This window comes from Phascolarctos cinereus, unplaced genomic scaffold, assembly GCF_003287225.1.
Source record: "Phascolarctos cinereus isolate Bilbo 61053 unplaced genomic scaffold, phaCin_HiC Scaffold_9;HRSCAF=440, whole genome shotgun sequence".
Lineage (NCBI taxonomy): Eukaryota > Metazoa > Chordata > Mammalia > Diprotodontia > Phascolarctidae > Phascolarctos > Phascolarctos cinereus.
In genome coordinates this window covers 84,097,103-84,112,390 of record NW_027556402.1, presented here as the reverse complement: position 1 = coordinate 84,112,390, position 15,288 = coordinate 84,097,103, and the positions used below count along the sequence as shown (strand labels likewise).

Genomic DNA, 15,288 nt, shown 5'->3' with positions numbered 1-15,288 from the left:
AACTCAGCGCAAGGGCATCCCCTTATACGAGGGTCAACAGTCCGAGTGACCGCCCAGAGGTCAGTGGAGCTTCAGACACTGCTGGCAGTGTCTGGGCGCTCCAGAGGTCTCTCAGCCAAGGAGACAGTAGGAGCAGAAAAAGTCTGGGGAAGAGAAACAAAGAAAAGGCGCTTACCTATTATCCCAGTGGCCAGATGATAAGCAGAGTTCAATTAATATTTGGACTCCCGGGTTTCAGCATCATTTTATATTGAGGTTTTGAGTTGGGAGAGCTGGTTGAGGTGTGAAAGAATTCACTTGGATCTTCTCTATAGTCACTGGGAGCTTAATTTCTTGAAAGCTTCACTGGCCTGAAGTTAACAAGGAGCTAAACAAAGGGCACTGATGTAGGAAAAGACCCAGGCTTATACAGACAGAAAGCTACACAGCCTGTAGGATAATGACATATTTTTAGGATTTCTTATGGGGGTTGGAGATTAGGGACTGGATGAGAACAAACAAGATGAGGAAGATAGTTGCTTACAAGATAAGGAAAAAATTATCATGACACAGGATGAGGAAGATGAATGACAGGATAAGGAACACAGGGTAAGGGAAACAAAGGCAATTCTTTTGGTACAAGTTGTATGACATTTCAAGATAAGGGAAAAGGACTTGAGAAACTCTCAAGTTCCAGGATCTCAAGGTACAGGATGTGCTAGAGAATGAGCCTCAAACCCCCCTCAGGGGGCCTGGGAAAGTAACCCTTAATATTATTTTCAATCTTAGGGCACTCTGTACCCACATCAGTTTCATGCTATGTATGTACCATAACCAATCTATTGCCTATGAAAAACATGTAAGATAATGTATTTACAGCCATTGTTACAAATTTATAATGCATTTTTCTAGCTTATTTTATATGCATACTATATAACATTCAAAAATAATTTTTTTCCTGATTGAGAAAAGGATACAAAATGCAAACCCCACAATTCTGATAACTGAAAATTGCCAGTTTTGCAGTACTTTATTATATTGAGAATGTTGTCTTTCTTGGGCTTTTAGTTAGCTACTGAATGAATATATTAGACACATTAGGGGGTTTTAGTTGGGATTTTACATAGCTTGTATTTTAATTCTTTGGTTCTTTGTTGTTTCTATTATTTTAATAAATGTTGTAATACCAACTTAGTTAAAAAAAACAAATAGAAAAATGGATTTACTTTAAACCAACTTTAAAGAGAAGAGTACATGGAAAGAACCAGAACCATACATACCTCTGATAAAATGAAAATTAGGTGCTCCAAGTTCAGTTAAGGAAGTCCTGAAGATCCATGGAAAGAACCCTTGGCCCCCTAAAAAAAGTATGCTTCCAACCCAAGGAACCAAGTCAAAACAGATATAGATCTGGAAAGGACCTAAGTGAACATCTAGAAATGCTAGTGGTGGACATTAGGAGCCAGCATAGATACATCCAGAATCGATCATGCTAAGCTAAACTTACTCTCTTTCTCAAATCTTGCCTCTGGCCTGTGTGACCTTCTGCTGTTGCTTAACCTCTAAGTGCTCAGTGCTCTAGGCAGCTATCTAGGACTAAGTTGCAAAGATGATATCCACCTGCAGTGATAGAGGGAGTTTCCTCAGCCAGAAATTCCTTATACCATCATAGGTCCAAGCTCTAGCTTATTTCAACTGGTTTACCAGGCTGGTAGCTCTGGACATACTGTTGACATTGTTGCCTTGACTTTATTAAAGCATTTTATAAAATTTCTGACAATTTTTCTGTGAAAAATTTGGATAAGCATGGCCTAGAAATGATATAATTAAACGGATTTAGAATGAGTTGAGTGACCAAAAAAAAAAATTGATGGTGGTTCTGTTTCTGTATAGAGAAATTACCCTTTCTGTCTTCTAAGAAATGAAGAGCTCCCTCAGGAGGTGGTAGGTGGCTATTCTTTTTGACTGCTAAAGTTGTTTCTCTTCCAGTTGGCTGAATTGCTTTTTGAAAAATATAGCCCCTAGAGGTATGGTTGATTCTTTCAGCCAGTTCCTGGATGTTTCCTATGTGGTGACTTTTGCCTCATCCATTGGCCAAGGCTTTATAATCCATTCACTTCCTTATACTTCCTTTCATTGGCCAAGGCCCTAGAATCCCCTAAGTTTGATTAATGAACTTATTCACACCTTAGTATCAGTTACTTCTTGACATCTACTTGATGCTAATGATTGTTTTCAGTCAGGCTAGGTCATACCTGTCCCACATAAGCAGCATTGATCAGAGAGCAATGGTTTGTGACAGGTGTGTCTCCAAAGATGTCTTTGACTTTAATTAATAGACACCAAAATCCCCTGACAAGTGGTCAAACAATTTGAGTCTGAAAACCTTAATACTTTCTCAAGGTTACCTACAGTATGTTTGGCCAGCTCTAATTGTTAGGAAATAAATTCTGTCTTTTTGTAGTTTTCACTCTTGGATTCTACTTTTGCTCACTGGTGACAGAAAAATACAACTAAAATGTCCACAAAATGTTTTCTTTTCTCTAGGCTAAGCATCTCTGTTTCTTTCAAATAACCCTCACATCATGTTTTCAAGTCCCCTCAGGATTTAATTCAATCTTCTCTACAGACATTTTGATATTTCATTATTCTTCCTAATACATGGTAACCAGGAATGGCACAGGCTCAGAACTGCAAATATGATATGAAAAGATCAAAAGACAACTATCCTACCTTAGACAGTTACTAGAGTGTGACCTTTAGGGGTCAAGTAACCTCTCTGGGTCTTATTCACCTCAGATGTTAAAATGAGGCATTTAGACTCTTAGGTTCCTTTTAGGGTTAAATCTATGCTCTTATGACCTCAGAACTACCACCCCTCTCGTTATCAGTTAGATTTGTTCTGAATATTTGTCAGGCTTGAGCTTTGAATACATAATTTTCCCACTTACCTACTATATGCACAGGAATTTCTTTTAGCATTTTCTAGGTGATGCTCCTGGTTTTCCAACACAGCACACTCTACCCACAACAAAACAAAGAAGAACAATCCAGGGGCTGAGGTGATAGGGAAGGCCTGAGGATTCACTGATTCTAGCAGTATAGATCATGTTCCCTTAATGTTAGAAGGTTAAACTGATGTTCTCAGAAAGGGAGAAGTCAAAAATTCTCCCAACTCTTCCTACCTGTGCAGCTATTTATTGGTCCTGTCCATTCAGCTTGGTTCATTGCCACATCTATTGGTAAGAAAGGAGAGCAAACCACTAGAATCTGGCACAAATTCTGAGCAAATGGCAGGATCTGCTGCTCCTCCCCTTTCCCTTAACTCCTCTTCTCTTCTTTGCCTTTCTTTTCTCCTATTCCCTCTTCATTACCATCCTTCTCCCCTTCTCTTCCAACTCCCTATTTGCCACTCTCCTCTATCCATTCCCATCTTCTTTCATCTTCCACTTCTCCTCTAGTCTGAGATTCTTAAGCCAAGTAAAATATGAAGAAACCTATACACTCATTATACCACCTTACAAATAAAGACAAAAAGTAAATACCAAAGACTTTAGCAGCAACAGGAAAAGGTAAGAAGAGAGGGGCTAGTGATAGGGCCAGGCAGGTGTTGTTTTACTTCATGTGTTATCTTTCAGTGTTGAGTGTGGCATGCTGCCTCTGACTATTTCTCCTCCATACCCCAGGGAATATAATAGATAAAGGTGTGAACACAGATTCCTGTAGATCAAGAGGCTATTCCCAGGCTTTCCAGAAGGAAGGGCCTGAATTGGCTTTGAATTGAAAAAAAAATAGAGTTGGTGATGGGGTCAACATCCTTACAGTGGTAGGATAGGGTAGAGGCTACTGTTCTTGCCACAGTTCTGTATCACCAAGACAAGGGTTAGGGCCAAGTGACTGGTTAAAGAGACAATATTGAGGGTAGCCTGAACTCCTAAGCATCCTAAGCACTTTTAAATCCTTTTTCCTGTCACTCTTCAGAGTTTGCTGCATCACAGACCAAGAGCCAGTAACTTGTTAATAAACACACAAAGGAATGAATACATAAATGCATGGATAGAAAAACAAATAAACAAATTAATCAATGAACAAACAAAATAAACAAAGGAATATAGATAGATAGATAGACAAATAAATAATGCAGAAATATATGAATAAATAAAGAATGAAAGTTTGATGATAGAACCAAATGATCATGATAAAGGAAGGCAGTGGCTTTTGTCTTGGATCCCAGCTCCAGATTATCTTGGCCAGGGCCAGGACCCAGGATAGAATTGCTGGCAAAACAGAATGCCTAGAAAATAGATGGCCTCAGGTTTTTGCATCTCAGTCTCTTTTCCAATCCTTTTTCCTATTACTCTCCAGAGTGAGTTAAATCCATGAGCAAGAACCAGCAGCCCTCTATCACTGCCATATTAACTGCACTGCCATTCAGAGAAAAACTGAATTTGGATCACTAGGCACCTTGGGAGCAGAATTCAATTATTATTTAAAAGAAACCATTCCAAAAAGCATTTATTAAGTTCCAACACTTTATCACAAGAGTTGGGCCCTGAATGAGAGACATAACAAAATAAGGATCATAGTGGCCTCTAGGAACTTCCACTGAATCAGGACTGATAAGACATCTACAAAAATAAGTGTATTATGAAAGATTATAATAAATAAGACCTTGCCAGACCAGTAGAGGGTAGGACACTGAGGCAAGACATTTTATAAAATAAACTTTTATTGCTACCTTCAGTTTTTATACTCTTCTTTTCCCCTTATAGACTTTCCTATCCCTCTTCTCAGAGAGCTATCATACCAAAGATGTTGATACTTTCTTTATGTCTCCAATAAAAAATCAGATATTTACACTCAATGGCCATAGGCTAAAGGACTGAAGGTCAAGACAATTATGGTCACTATTGGGAACCCTGAGGCCCATTACTCTGAAAAGGGAAAAAAGATGAGAACACAGTGCTACTGCAGAAACTAGCAGCACTTAGAAACATAGGAGTTCTCATCTTTTGAGGGAAGATGAAAGGGAGGAGCTTAAAGGGAGAAGTGGTAAAAAAGACAACAACAACTTAGTTCTAAAATATTTTGCTGGTAATGCTCTGAGGAAAGAGCTAGCCTTGTAATTTCTTTTCTCTTGGGAAAAAAAATGAAATCCTTATGTTATAAAAATGACACGATCTGATTAGTGAATCATAATTGTGAGAAGGAACAAAAATGAGCAACTAAGGGGAAAAATACCCATGTTTAAAAATATCTAAGAAAGGAATCACAAGAAAGTTTCACTTGGCATCGAAGGGCAAGACAACTCTGGTCTGAAGGGCCTAGGTATGAATACCATTGTGAATTGTATCCCATTATTATGCAAAAGGACAAAGGTGAGAATTCAGCCCAATCAGAGAGTTGGAGAGCACTACCACAACACAGGATTTCTCACCTTTTGTGCATGGAGTAAAGGGAGGGGCTAACAAAATGAAGACATATAAAAAGACTCCAACAACTTAGTCCTAAAAATTTTTGCTGCCAGAGCTCAAGGGAGAGAGCTACTGTTATTCCTGAGAGGAATATTGGAGGACAGACTCAGAGGTAAGCTTCTTTTGGGATTTTGTTCCACATATTCTTTTAAAAAGCCATCTTAGTTCAGTAAAGGAATAATCAAGTAGAGAGGAGACAAAAATGAGAGGCTGAGGAGAAAAAAATCTGCATTTAAGCTTTGTTTTGTGGGGAGGTAGAACTCCCCGCAAAGACAGTGAGTTGGGGTTTTCCTTGCCTTGTTGTCATGTTGGATGATCAGAAATGTACTTGTCCTCAGCCTTTGAAATGAGATCTGTTATTCTTAAACTACTCAAAAAAGTAGTAAGATTGGCCAAAGCAGAGAATTTCAGAAGTATTTAAGAGAAAGTAAAGCTATTTTCTTCAGAAGACAGTGATCCTGAAGTGTGTGGTAAGAGGAAGAGAAGGTGAGAGTAAGAAATAGTAAAAGAGAACCTTCATCATCTAGGTTCCTTGGAGGAGAGAGCTCAGATTCAGCACTTAGACCATCAGCTCCCATGGTACCCAGGGGAAAAACTGTACAAAAAAATAGCTCGTTAGCCTCTTCAACATGACTAAGGATGAGACTCCCTATAAGACAGACTTCATGTGGAAGACAGATGTCATAAGACAGATCTCTGAGTCCCAGGATTCTTAGGTTACCTTTATCTATTTGAAGGTAGGCATGACACTTGGTATCCCCAATGTATCTGCTCAGGATGTGTGGTAGATATGGGTTCACCTTTGTTGCAGATGCTCTATTGCCTCTGAACATAACCTGTATAAAAGTTCTGAGATGCTTTGGATGACAACAGGAATGCTCTGGTCAAAATTTTCACTGACTCTTTCTTCCCAGGTGTATGAACATGGATGACAAAGAATTATTGGAAAACCTCAGGGCAGATCTCATTTGCTCTATCTGCCTGGGCTACTTCACTGACCCAGTGACTGTCAAATGTGGGCATAGCTTTTGCACAGAGTGTCTTGTAAAGTGCAGGGAGGGAGCTGAGGACATACTAACCTGCCCAGAATGCAGACAAGTCATCCAAATCAGCAATTTGGTGCCCAACAAAAACCTGCAGAATCTGTCCATCACTAGCAAAATAATCAGACCTCATTTACTTCAGAGCATAGTAGGTCTGATTACCTGTGATCAACATGGGGAAAAAGAGAAGCTCTTCTGTGAGGAAGACAAGAGGTCCATCTGTGATTCCTGTTTTTTAGCCTCAGAGCACAAGGATCACCAAGTCCTTCCCTTGGACAGGGCTGCCGACAAGTGCAAGGTAAGAGTATCTGCTCCCTATCAATCAGTCTCAGGGCAAGAATGGTATCTGTTTATTTAATTCTTTTTATGGCCCTTTGGGGACACTGCCATATTAGACATACAGCTCAACCTAAAGGGTACAAGGAAAATCTATGGGCCTCACAGCTGTAACTTCAATGACAACTACACAACCCACTTATTGTTACTAGCCTTCCAGATCCTTCTTGGCTTCAGTGTTTTCATCTTTAAAATAGCAGTAATAATAATAGCCACTAACTTTTATGGTTATTGTTAGGTTCCAGTGGAGAAGACATGTAGTCCTTTGATAGCCTTGAAGGGGTATACAAATTTTGCCTCTTACTAGCCAGCAATTCTAAAGCAATTCTTTGGTCTAAAACTGGTTTGGCTAAGCTAAGGCTTTGTTTTTCTTGCAGGAGAAGCTCCAGGAGACATGGAATATATTACAGAGAAAAGAGGAAGAATTTAAAATTTCATTGGACAATATGAGAAGGAGAAAGGCACAGTTTAAGGTCAGTGTCTGTTTTCTTGATGCAGAAAGTGAGAGGCGTATTTGTCACTCGAAGGCCTTTCTCACCTCTCATGAGGAAGAATTCATGAAAATGGTAAGAAAAGAGTGCTTTTTTTCTGCAAAGGAAGAGATTTATATTAATTTTAAATAAATTATATTTAAATATAAATTATATCATATATCATATATATAATTGTACATTATATATTATATATGTTAATGATCAAAAGATGAAATGAGTCTTTGGGAGGAATAGTTTGACACTTAATGATAGTAGAAGAACTTTGTTTTCATGTAAACTGGTAAATTATAAGTATGAAAAAAACAGTTTCCAGACATGATTTGGATATTTTTGGGAGAAAATGATCGCTGATGTATTTTTTGAAGACTTTTCCTTATACAGTATCTCTCTCTCTAATCTTTTCATCATTAACTACACCTTAAAAAAGGTCTTTTAAATGACAATATATCTCAGAAATCCTGAAATAGAAGATGCAGACTAAACAGCTAGAAAAAGCTGTGTCTGGTAACAGACTCTATGGATCTTCTTTGATGACCAATAGTATTTAATAGGGAAAACTAATGTTGGCCAGTCACCCCTTCTGTCATGGACTTTTCACTTCTTTCCTTCATCCTAATTTCGCTTGTTACAGGAGGATACATATACTATTTAACAGTCCATTATATCAGAATATAAGAAAATGCACCAGTTCTTATGGGATGAAGAATGTATACACCTGCAAAGATTGGACCAGGAGTCCAGAGAAAATCTGTTAGAAATTGAGGAGAAGATCGCCAAACTATCACAACAAATCCAGAATCTGCAGCAAAGGATATTAAAAGTAGAGGTGAATTTGGACAAGGCTCCCTTGGAAATGCTTCAGGTGAATGTGTGAAAGAGATATGTACTATTGCCTCAGAAATGAGAAGTGACGTGCCCTATCATATACAGAACACTAAGAGAAGGGTCTCAGGACCTTTGGTAGAATGGGTCAGTTCAGGCTTTTCAATGGATTCTGCAAACGCATTTATTTTCTGATGAACAGGGGTGAGTGTAAATTTCCTATAGCCAGACAACAGCACAAAGATTCTTAAAGGCTAGGGCACTTCAGTATAAGAGTGGGCTATGAGTTTCTATACTTGTCACATGTTGAGTTGATTCAAATTGGTAATCACATGACCATGCTTGAATCTCCTGATTCTCTCAGAGCAACCATGTACCTCATTTCCTTGGTGAAATGAGGTGAGCTAGATTTTTCCTTGAGGGCCCATTTCAGAAGGAATAGTTAATAATTCTATAATTCCTTATAGCAAAGCTTAATATGAGGTCATGGGCAAAAATGCAAAATAAAAAAAATAAGGCAACCAATTAAGCGCTTATAAAATACCTACTGTTTGCCAGGTACTATACTAGGCTCTGCAAATAGCAGTAAAGAGAATGAAACAATTCTGAAGGATGAGTAGTTGGCAATTTACTCAAAAAGACATCAAAGACATAAGTAAAGAAATATTAAATGAATAGAAAGAGAACTATTTTATGTTAGTTTGAAACGGAAAGGCAGAGAAGTTGGGGAAGAAGGGAATAAGGAAAAATCTGAAGAAGAATGGCAAAGTTAAGCTGTATCATCAAGGAAAAGAAGAATTCCTGGCTCTATGTGGCAGAGTTGAGGAGAGAGTTAATTCCTGGCTTGGGAGATTTCCAGTGATCTCCTTCAAAAAATTTGAGCATCCCTGGGCTCTGGCTTGATAGTGTTTGCACAGTTAGAGCCTCACTACCTAAAGTACCCTGGCAGGAAACCTCAGTTCAAGCTTCTAAGTTCTATTTCAATTAAATCTCTTTAAGATGAAACTATGCTTCTACAGTCTCAGAACCCGCATTGCCCACATACACCAACCATCCAAAAAGGTGACTACCAGTCTCCCAGACCCCCAAACCTTTTACAGCTATTTTATTGGTTGTTCTATTATTCAGGGTAAACAAAAGTTTGCCTCTGTCAAATGAAATTTACTTCAAAGGGAAGAAGTGAGAAGGGCAGGGCAGAATGACACTCTTCTCACGATGAAATCATCTCTCCATCTTCAGAGAGTGGGGTGGGGTGGTGGCATGAGGCCCATCAGACAGCAGCCAAAGTCTGGTGTTAAACAATTCTGCACAAACTTACACTGCGCAAATATGGTAATGTTCTTGGAAAAGAATTCTTAGGGAGTGACAGAACTTTGGGGAGGTATGCCTGGGCTCTCAGAGAAAGACAATATTACAGAAAATAGACTAAGGAGCAGAACACTAAATCTCTTTATTTTTTCCCTTCAGGATATGAAAGACACCTTGGCAAGGTAAGCTTCCATTCCGTGTTTAACTAATTCAGCAATACAAAATCTGTAAGGGAATCTGATTGTTTGAAGGGGCTAATTGGGGTCTACTCTGCTGAAATATAGTAACATATGTGATGCCAACCAGACTGTGGAGCTCTGTAGAACAAATGTAATCAAGTGTTTTCTGTTTATAGGAATGAGGAGCTGCTACTTCAAGAACCAGAGGTTCCTTTACCTTTCTGGAGCACCTGCCCCATCACTGGCTTAAGAGAAATTCTCATGAGCTTCCAGAGTAAGTTACTGTACCAATCTCAATTGATGTTGGAAATTCCTAGGAGTCCCCATAAGGTTTACAATGTATTTCCTCAGTGTGTGCTACTAGTATGCACAAATGACCCTTTTCCTCAGCCCCTGCTACCCCATATAGGTGATTTCTATCCTCATGTGTCTACTGAGATGCTTTGCCTGTGATATCTCAACAGGCCTGAATAGCTGGACCATTTCACAGCTGTAGCAGCAGTGAATTCACGTACCTAATATCATACTTGCCGTGAGTCATGACAAACAGGAGAGACTATGCAGTGGCAGCCCTGCATTTTCTGTGGGCTGCCTGAAATCCTTTGGTGGGCTGCAAGCCACCTGCAGGCTGTATGTTGCGAAGGCCTGGTCTAAATACTTTAACAAAGTCCTGCCTTGCAAGATTCTCTCTTTCTTCGTCAGCATTCTCAAGCTACTTGCTTCTAACTCAGTGTCAGGGGTTTTCAGCAGTCATTCAGTTCTTAATACATGTAAATGTTCCTGACCTACTGCCTCTTTTTTCCTCTTTCCTCCCTTCCTTTATCTCACCCTCTCTCACCTTCTTTCTTTCCTTTCTCCATCTTTTTATCTCTACCTCCCTTCCTCAGCATGTTCTCTCTTTCCTTTCTCCTACCATCCAGATGTATAACTATTTTACGTACTTAGTGGGATACATTTTACACCGTCTCGACTATGTATCCATGTAGGTCTCAAGTTCCTTCTGATAGATTCTAAGCTCCATGAGGACAGGGATCACTGAAAGAATTGAAAACAGTGAATTCTTCTTTTGGCTGGTCTTTGTAAAAAGTGGTTTGTACAAAAATACTGTTTCTACAAAGCACTAAATGTTCACAGTCTCCACCTGTGCTAATATATACTGTAAATTATTATGCCACTATAATACATTCTTCATCTACTTACCAAATATCTTGTAAGACCTGACTTGAACATAAGACTGACTTGAACATAGTGAATGCTTAATAATATATTCTTAAATATTCAATGAATGCCTTAAAACATAAAATAGCATTTAAAGCTGAAAGGGTCCTAAAGTTTATCTGCTTGAATCTCACCTTCATTTTACATACAAAGAAACTGATCCACTAGAAAACTTAGGTGCTTGTCCAAATAAGTGTCAGAAGCAGGAAAATCCCCTTGAGAGTCCTTATATAATCCCAAATGAATTGTGACATGTCCCACATTGTTATGTTGTTTAGGATTAGGGAATTTTTCTTTGTTTCTAAACTCCCAGTCTGCAACTAGGCTATTTATATTTTTTTCCTTTTTTCTTTAGGGGATATAACTCTAGATCCTGAAACAGCTCATCCTAATCTCATCCTGTCTGAAGATTTGAAGAATGTCAAGTATACAAGTGTCCCCCAGGATGTACCTAACAACCGAGAAAGATTTGACTGTGCTCTTACTGTATTAGGAGCCCAGACTTTCACCTCAAGCAGACACTATTGGGAAGTGAAGGTGGAAGATAAAACAGAATGGTCAGTGGGCATCTGCACAGATTCAGTCAGTAGAAATGGGAGACTCTCCCTCTTATCCAAGGATTTAAGAACTCTAGTTGGCTTCAAATATGGAAATGATTTCTTTCTCTGGAATTCACAAAATGGCTTTCATGAGAGCCCACCTATTCACAAGATGGGCATTTTTCTTGATTATGAAAGGGGACATATAGCATTTTATGACGTCTCAGATAAATCCCTTATCTACAGTACCCCAAACATAACCTTTCAAGGACATCTTCACCTTTACTTGTCTCCTTGTTGTCCTAATAAAGAAAATATCCCTGGATGCCCCTGGCCTAATCAGGAGATGCCTATCAATAATTACCATGGAAGACTCTCACTTATAAGTGACTGAAAAGTGACACTGCAAATGACTTTCTATTCACTCGAATTCATATTGAAATGTTCAATAAAGATATGTATGATTATCAAACTATCAGTAAAGTCCATCTTGTGTATATTTGGTATAAGTCCTAGTGTGTCTCACTTTGTATCAACATCCAATGTGTCCTACCTTACTGACACTTCACTGAGAGTTTCAGCAATATTTTAGAAAGTTAGTCTAAAGATGGGAAGTTACTATTTTCTTATAATAAATGAAATTGAATTTTTCTCTGTATATGAACACACGTGTGTGGGTGGGTGTGAATTCTTATCATTCTTCATTCATTAGAGTATTTTCCAAGTGGATGGTATGCTTATCTTCTTTTTTTTGTTTGCTTGTTTTGTTTTTGTTTGTTTTGTTTTGTTTCTTTTCTTTTCTTTTTTTTTGATGAGGCAATCTGGGTTAAGTGACTCGCCTAGGGTCACAGAGCTAGTAAGTATCAAGTGTCTGAGATAGGATTTGAACTCAGGTCCTCCTGACTCCAAACTCAGAGCTCTATCCACTGCACCACCTAGCTGCCCCCCTCATCTCCCTTAAGCCATTATTAATTTTATCTAAAAAATTCTGCTTTATTCTAAGGCTTGAAACATCCGTTCACTAATTCTCTGAGAGATAGCACTATTTGGCAAAAAAAACCCCAAAACATTCTACATTTTGAACTTGTGAACAGTGACATGCTTATCTTTTGCAAGAATATGCCTTGAAAATGGCCATGTTGCTTTGAACATGAGTCTATCTCAGAGGGCTATTGACAGGTGCCTTCCAGGTGTAAGTAGCTTTTAGCACCCTAAAACCAAGGAATTATAAAGGAGAACTTTGCTTCATGCAACTATAGGAGTACAAAAAGAGGATAGGTTGACAACTGGCTATTCAAAAACATGAAACATTGAAAAATTCCCCTAGCACCATGGATGAATCTTCCATGTTGAACTTATAAGGAGTATATAGACAAAAATCACATAAAATGTTAGAGTCAGTGGAGGATAGAAGGGCCTGGCAAGTTATGGTCCATGTCTCCACAAAGATTCAACAGGACTCAACAACAGCAATAACAAATATTTTATGGTCTCCATCTTTAGAAGTTTGAGTGAAACCATAAATGAACAAATATAAATTATTTTATATGACAACAATGCCTTCTTGGGTTTTGACTAGTAGATTCCCTTCAGGAAATAAGAAAGCACTCCTGATGAGTATTCATGAAATGCTTCAAGACAATTTTGAGAAGGGCAGAGCCCTTATCCCATTAGAATGAGGATACAACTAGATGATTCAGTTTGTAGATCACTATGCCTCCAGTTAGGATTACTTTAGTTGAAATTTGACCTGAGATACTTGCTAGCAGTATGACTCTAGGCAAGTCACTTAACCTCTGATTGCTTCAGTTGCCTCAGCTGTAAAATGGTGATAACAGCATGTATCTGTCAGAGTTGTTGTGAGGATTAAATGAGATGATATTAGTAAAGCACTTGATAGCACAGTCCCTGGTACTATATAAAATGCTTATTCTCTTCTCCTTCCCTTCTCCATTAGTGACTTGGAGGATTTCTCCTAACAGAAAGTTGTTTGTATAACTGCAATGTCTTCTGTGACAAATAAGACATGTTATTCTATTTCATTTTTATTTGTTAGAATATCAAATACCACTGAGTAACAGCTACATGAACAAAAGAGACATCTGTGTCTCTCTTTCCATCACCACTTTTCTACATATTCTTGAAGAAACATCAAAATGATGTTTCAATTATACCCTTCCTCCCTTTATCATCTTTCCCATTCTTCAACCATTGCCACTTTCTTCTACCCTCTTCTACCCCTCTCCCTTTTCTCCATCGTTTTCCCCTTCTGTCTTTCCCCATGTGATTCAACTTTCTACTTCTACTTTCCCCTCCCTTTTCATCTTTTCACTCCTCCTCTCCTGCTTCCCCACTTCTACCAGGCCTCAACTCCCACTTCTACCTTGAAGTTATTAATCCAAGTCAGACACCCCAAAACCTGACTATTCAAACCCACTCCTTGTTAAAGATAAAAAAACAGAATAAAATTAATGTTTTCTAGGACAAGGACAGGTTTAGATAAGGAGAGTGATTGGTCTGAGTAGCTAGGGGTTGCCACAGCCTCCATTTTTCATTTCATGCTGATCTAGACCCATTGATGCTGTCTCTCTCAAGCAACAACCAATCTCTCACTTTGTTATAGTGATAGAACTACTTTAATGGCTTGCTAAATGTCTCCAATCTATCCCTGTTTAAATCCAATGACTTACCTGATGTACCTTTACCTTATTCAGATTTCACCATGTTCATTTATTATTGAAAGATCTTCAAAGATTATCTCCTACTCAATAAAGTACAAACATCGTGAAGGCATCCAAATTATTTTCCAAACATGATTCCTTCCTCATTGCCATCATTCTCAAGCTACTTGGCTCCAACTCCGTCAGGGATTTTTATTCATTGAGCTCTACATATTTCTAGGACTTCATGTTCCTCTCTCTGCTTTCTTGCTTTTCTCCCTTCCTATCTTTCTTCCTCTTTCCCTTTGCCTTTCTTTCCATTCTTTTTCTTCCTTCAGCCTTCTTTTTTCTTTTCCTTTTTCCTTCCTTCCTTCCTTCCTTCCTTCCTTCCTTCCTTCCTTCCTTCCTTCCTTCCTTCCTTCCTTCCTTCCTTCCTTCCATCTTTCTGTCTTTCCCTTTTTCTTCCTTCTATAACTCTCAGCTTTTCCTTACACTTATTAGAGGTATAATTCCCTTCCTCTTTCTTCCCATATCTATGTGGAACTATTCCAATATCATCTGTTTTCAGAATATGTGGGTGTATTGAAACCAATGTTTCTGTTCACTGGCAAACAAACAAACAAACTTAAAACAAAAACCCAAACTGGTTCCACCAAAGACTGCATTTTTGGAACTCTACCTGTGTTACTGCAAAGGTATTATTCACCATTAGCATTTCTCGTGTAGACCATATATAATAATTTCTCTGTATTTGTCAAGATCTAGCATTCTACTTGTCCAGGGGATGCCCCTAAACAATGGCTGTTAATTATTCAATGTATGCATTAATGAATGAATGAATGCAGTGTGTAGAGGGAATGCCATAAAACATAGAAATTATATGTCACAAATTAGAAGATACCTCAGAGATTGCATCAGCTAATACAACCTTCCTCCTTTTTTGTACAAGGAAACTCTATCATAGAAAAAAGTAGGTCATTTATTTAAATAAATTTCACAGGTAGGATAATCCCTTAGAGTTATGATATAATCCCAATTTGGAGTGAGACTGGCGCCCCATGATATGCAGTTCTCCCTTTTGTCTTGGATATTAACCTTCAGGGTCTGGAGACCACATTTGATTACCCCTCTTCCTTTTTCTGTAGGTGATATAACTCTAGAGCCTGAAACAATCAATCACCATCTCATTTTTTCTGATGATTTGAAGAGTGTTAAATATGTTAGTGCCCTGCAGTA

At 38.5% G+C, this 15,288-nt stretch overlaps 1 pseudogene across 1 annotated transcript; it reads left to right on the top strand.

The window, feature by feature from the left end:
- Positions 1 to 6,377: 6,377 nt before the first annotated feature.
- Positions 6,378 to 11,955, top strand: LOC110216021 (putative E3 ubiquitin-protein ligase TRIML1; annotated as a pseudogene). Its single transcript, XR_013483984.1, has 6 exons — positions 6,378 to 6,794; positions 7,210 to 7,305; positions 7,958 to 8,188; positions 9,616 to 9,638; positions 9,812 to 9,909; positions 11,209 to 11,955. The product of XR_013483984.1 is annotated as a putative E3 ubiquitin-protein ligase TRIML1 (transcript).
- Positions 11,956 to 15,288: the final 3,333 nt, after the last annotated feature.